Source organism: Narcine bancroftii, chromosome 3 (genome assembly GCF_036971445.1).
Source record: "Narcine bancroftii isolate sNarBan1 chromosome 3, sNarBan1.hap1, whole genome shotgun sequence".
In the NCBI taxonomy this organism is placed as follows: domain Eukaryota; kingdom Metazoa; phylum Chordata; class Chondrichthyes; order Torpediniformes; family Narcinidae; genus Narcine; species Narcine bancroftii.
Genome location: NC_091471.1, coordinates 99796114 through 99802113, shown reverse-complemented (window position 1 = coordinate 99802113; position 6000 = coordinate 99796114). Strand labels below are relative to the sequence as shown.

Here is a 6000-nt window from a genome sequence, read left to right as displayed (position 1 = left end):
TATTGAAAGTTATGGATTCAATTTATAATTATCTCACAATTTGCATCATGTAGAATTAAGACGAAAATGCTGATTAAAGGGAAGCTGGAAAATAAGGAGGGAACAGGAATGACTGAACGTGGACTGGCTTTTTGCTGCCAGACAGAGGTTTCGCTGTGCCAATCTGAATGATGGCGTCCTCCATGTCATCACACGAGCGGGAGGAGGAAGGGGCGGGCCACTGTGACCGGAACTGATGGACGAGGTCGTTCCGGGATGAGCTGGTCGATGCTGAGATTCGGCTGATCTTCGGGGTTTCGGTCTCCGAGCCAAGGTGAGGTCGGCCGGTCGGTGGGTGGGTGGGAAAGCAGCGGCGCTCGGGCGGAGCGACGTTGGGGACCAGCGGGAGAGGCGCGGTTTGGCCCAGCCTCCTGTTAGCTCGGGGCTCCCCGGGCGGAGTACTTGTGTGTGGAAGGGGATTGACATTTGTCTCATGCGGTAGAGCCTGGACTTCAGTGTCTTGTTGTGGTAATAATGTGCAAGCAGCAAATGTCTGATCTTCAATGCTGATTGTAACAAGACCTCTTCCTGCACTAACTGGTTAGGCCTCTGTGTATCTTTCATGTGTGCCTTGAACTTAATTAAGTCAAGTTTAACGTTAAGCGAGATTTTATATCTCGATTTTCAGCAATTGCCTGCATTTTCAGCTTAATCAGAAGGCAGACAAGCCAACATCTGTCTCCTCTGCCTGTTTTTTGATCAATCCAGCAGGTGCCCTTGCTATGTTGGTACTTGTGTGCCTTTCTGGCAGTTCAACTCAGACTCCAACTTAGTCTTTCCCAAATCCCTGTTGAAGTGTGTGGCATCTTCTATGAGCAGGTGACCAACATTTTAGTCTAAGAGACAGGTTTTTGAGTAAACAAAAAAAGGGGAAAAGAGGTTTCGGCAGGGGAATTGTATGCCAAGATACTTGACTGCATCAGATTTCAGATTTATTGTCCGAGCACATACAATACATCACAGACAACCCTTTTCATTCAGAATTGCCACTAATTGGTTGTGTAAAAAATAAACTGTATACAGTGTAAACAAATAACTAAACCTACTGAATGTAAACAAACTGTAATACAGAGAGCACAAAAGGAAATCAATAAAGTGCACAAGTAAGAGTCCCTGATTGATTTGTTGTTGAGTCTGATGCTGGAGGGTAGCAGCTGTTCCTGAACAGTCTTGTGGCACCTATATCTCTTTCCTGATGGCAGCAGCAAGAACAAAGAGTGTGCTGGGTGGTGTGGATCTTTGATGATTGCTGCTGCCCTCCAACAGCAGCATTCCCTGTCGATGTACTCAATAGTGAGGAAGGTTTTGCCTGTGATGTCTTGGGCTGTGTCCACTACCTTTTAGAGGTCTTTGCACTCAGGGGTATTAGCTTGGCCAATTTCACAGACTTTAGGTAAGGTGGAGAAGATTTCCAGAAGGAGAGCCCAACAGAAGTTGTTTCCAACCAGTCAAAGTGCAGTTAATATGTACTGTGGCTGTTGATATTGGTACAGGTGAATAACTTATAATTGTTAGACTATACTTTTGTCCAGAATCTCAGATCCAAAGAAGTCAGACACTGAAATGTGTGATATATTTTTGGAGGATTATATTATCAAGAGTAATAGTGATACTTAACACCTGACCCTCTAACATGGGGCCAAATCCAAAATCAAAGATGTTCATAATATGAAGACTCTCACATACATTGTACAAGACTTGCAGCACATTACAAATTAACTATTTTTATTATGAATTTAATTATTGCTGCCAATCAGAAGTTCAACCAGTAAAAATTCACATTTTTTTTCCTATCAGGTGGTGGCAGTCAAAATTGGTGGTGGGGGGGGGAAGCGACCACTCCCCCTGAATACTTTCTTCAAAAGTGGCACCATTTCAACTATTCTTTAACTTTTTCATTTGCTTGTGTGATAAAAGTCAAGCCTTATTTTTTTACTTGAAATCAATGCAGAAATAGGCAGAACCGGAGAAATTCATGGAGGCCGAGAAAGCTGGTTCTAACAGAGACATGTTCAGACAAAAAGAGAAACTGAAAGCAACGTGGAACAGCAACCGAAATAAATTCCATGAAAATGAAAAGCAGGATTTCTTCAAAGAGCAGTAGAAGTGGGAATGAATTAAGCAATAATACAAAAGCAGTGGTTTGCTGGAATTCTGACATAAGAGAAAATCATATTAGAAATATGCTGCAGAAAGAAACCGTATTGATTTCTGATCTTTCTTTCAATTATTACCAACTTTTTGACAATAAAATCCAGAAACCATAAAAAATTTTCTCCCATCCTAGTGATCTGGTGGACACTCGCCTTTAGTTATGATTGGCAGATCAGCAGGCCGGGGATGTTCGAGGTTTCCATGAAAATGACTTCACTGTTGAGGCAGAATTGACCCCGACCGTTATTTCAAATGCTTCATACTGGTGGAGCAGGACTCTTCCAACGTTTGCCAAGTCGACTGCTTTTGTGGCTGGGCAACATAGTCCCAGTTCCAATCACTCTTCCCTAAACCGTTAGAGGTTGCATCTCCCCTTTCCCTCCATCTCCATCGTGGCGGGTCTCTGGTTGCTCACACCTGTATATTTTTAAAAAAAGGGATGCTGGGAATTGCAGTTCAGAGGTTGTGATTTCCTGTCATTTCCTGCCATTTGAAAGGGTTTTTTTTTTAAATACCTATTGGACTACCAGTCCTGAAATGCAATGGGAGACTTGCGTCCGCAGCCCCTTCATCACCACCAGCCTTATGGTTACACAACTGTAGATGAAATGAACTAGAACTGTAGAGTGCAGAAAGTGGTGTGAGCAGAACTTATGCTATTCACGTAAAGAGGAGTACCTGGCAATGAGAAATTAATTGTAACTGGTAAAATGAAAGGAATAACATTTTGGAGCTGGATAGAATTAAATATTTGAGCTTGTCACCTGGTTGATGGCCTATGTTCTCATGTAGTTGAGTTTAGTTTCGCCTACCGACGTTACTTTGTTTTCTGAAATAACACGATCATGAAATCAACTTCAATTTTGCTTTATCATTTGTGAAATTAAGCTTTCTTCTTCCAGCAATCAAAAGCTAGGGCTGTCAATAACTATTTGGTATGTGTCATGGTGCCTTTTTTATGTGCTCACTCCCCCTAACTTTAGAACCTGGCTACGCCCCTGAGTCAAATATATCAGCTTTTCACAAGAAAGGGTGTGAGCAGCTGTCAAGGCTATTTAGGTACTGCCTAGCCATTTTAGAGCAGATGACCAAAATATTAAAACAAGAGTGAAGCTTATGTAGAAACTAAAAAAGGGGAAAAGGAGTTCAGGCAGGGGAATTGTGTGCCAAGATAAAGATTCCACAAGATGAATGTAGAAATAAAGGATAGTTTCTTATTGAAATACTTTGTTGTAATTCAATTGTGGTAGGCCAGAAGAGTGGAAGATTAGAAGCAAGCATAAAGGGACAAAATATATTAGGTTGGAAAGAAATATAAAAGAAGTAACAACTTTGATAAGTTTTTAAAAAGGAAGTGAATAGCTTGGGTCTCTTGAGATGATAAATCTGGGGAATTATTAATAAGGAAATGGCAGAAACTTGATAGAGTTATGTTTCTGGCATTTAACAGAAGGTTGGATAAGTGCATGGATGTGAGGGGGTTGGAGGGTTATAAGCAGGGAGCAGGTAGGTGGGACTAGAGGAGATCACTTAAATCGGTGCGGACTAGAGGGGCCGAGATGGCCTGTTTCCGTACTGTATGATATATGATTATATGATCACCATCCTTCTTCTATAACAGTACAGCACCAACCGCTTCGTCACTGGCGTCCATGGCTAAAAAGAATGGCTTTTCAAAGTTAGGGGACACAAGTACAAGCAATTTCTGCAAAGTTTTTACAAAATTTACGATAGTAGCCAATCATACCTAGAAATCTCCAAAGAGCTTTCTTATTACCGGGGATAGGGAACGCAGTGATAGCCAATACTTTCACTCTATCTGGTGCCACCTGTCCCTGTCCTACCACATAGCCCAGATAAATTACCGTGGCATGTCCAAACTCACTCTTGTGCAAATTCACTGCGAGGTGTGCTTCCACCAGTCTCTGAAATAACTGCTCTAATTCAAGCATGTGTTCTTTCCATGTATCTGTACTAATGACTAAATCATGGATATAGGCTACTGTGTGCTCTAAACCCTGAATTACTGCATTAATAATTCTCTAAAATGTGCCAAGTGCATTTTTCATCCCGAAAGGCATAACATTATACTCATACAATCCCGAAGGTGTAACAAATGCAGAAATCTCCCTGCCTTTCTCTGTCAAAGGAACACACCAGTATCCTTTTAAGAGATCAATCTTTGTAAGAAAATTAGCCTTCCCCACCTTATCTACACAATCATCTATTCAGGGAATAGAGAACACATCAGTCTTTGTCACCATGTTTACCTTTCGATAATCTGTACAAAACCCAATTGAGCCGTCTGGCTTAAGAACCAGAACACAGGGTGAACTCCAATTTGAACTTGACTTTTGGATGATGTCATTTTTGAGCATATAATCCACCTCTTGATCCAACAATCTGTTCTTTTCCTGATTAACTTGGTAAGGATGCTGCTTAATAGGCTTAGCATCACTGACCTCCACATCATGAATACCTTGAAGCTGTGCACATGAGTGTTAACAAATATTCATTTCCCGCTTTGGTTTTTGGCAATGAGCCAACGCAATCCACTATCACTTTTGAGAAGGGCTCCCCGAAAGTAGGGATGGGTTGTAAAGGTGCCACTGGTAGTCCTTGATTAGGCTTGCCCACCAGTTGACAAGTGTGACAGTTTCTACAAAAGTTCACAACATCCTTTCTTAATTTTGGCCAATAAAACTGTTTCCTTATCTTTTCTACCATCTTCTTCATTCCAAGATGACCTCCCAAAGGTGTACTATGAGCCAATTTTAATATTTCAGTCCTGTAAGTTTTGGGAATTACAACTTGCCTTATTACTGCCCAGTTTTCACTAGCAGGTATCACTTGTGGTCTCCACTTTCTCATTACTATTCCATCTTGAACAAAGTAACCTACTGCCACAGTTTCAATTTCCTGGTTAGACAGAATCTTATCTCTTATCCCAGCAAGATCAGGATCATGCTTTTGTCTAGCTATTAAATCTTCTCTTGACAACAGCAAAACTGGATCCTTAGTTTTGTCCTCAATGCTTGCCTCCACTACAGGATCATCACAGACTTTCTCTACCTGTTATCTTTTTTCTAGACATGGCTCTAGTAATGGCACATGCAGGGTAGATTTCCAAATCCTTTTCAGACTCATAAACCAATGGCTTACTTGTGAGTTTCACCGCAGGTATGACTTTACCCTGTGCTAAATCATTTCCTAACAAAAGAGAAACTCCATCCACCAGCAGACTTGATCTTATCCCTATCGTAACCGGGCTATTAACTAAGTCTGATTTCATCACTGTTCTATGCAAAGGTATAGGCTTTGCTTCACCACCAATGTCTTTAATTAAATTCACATCTCCAGTATTGGTGTCCTCACCAAAATTCAAAATGTTGCTTAATACAAGCGATTGGGCTGCTCCAGTATCCCACAGGATTTTAACTGGCACATGATTGGATCCTTCTTCAACTGAAATGAAACCTTCAGTCATGAATGGTTTAAAAATATCCCTAACTTTTTCACTCTGAACACAGGCAGTTGGTATCACCCCTTTCTCTTTCTTCCTTTTCATTACAGGACAATTTGCTATTATTTGCCCTGGCTTCTTACAATAGTGGCAAATAACACTTGAAAAAATTTTCTTCACCCATTTTTCTTCCTCTCTTCCTTTAACCTCACTTCTAGATTTTCTTTCTACTCTACTTGGATTATCAACAGTATTCCTTTGAAAGGTTTTCCCTGGTGTCCACTTAGGCTTGTAGGTAAAAGCATATTCCTCTGTGAATTTAGCCAATTCTTGCCATCTTTTTA

General features: G+C 41.0%; 1 protein-coding gene across 5 annotated transcripts in view; it reads left to right on the top strand.

Annotated features, from left to right (window-relative positions):
* Positions 1–224: 224 nt before the first annotated feature.
* exoc1 (exocyst complex component 1) overlaps positions 225–6000 on the top strand; it is an 88984-nt gene continuing 83208 nt past the window's right edge. For all 5 annotated transcript variants that reach the window (XM_069924638.1, XM_069924636.1, XM_069924637.1 and 2 more), the window contains exon 1: positions 225–313. The gene's annotated coding sequence lies outside the window, so the exon portion shown is untranslated. The remainder of the gene's footprint in view (positions 314–6000) is intronic.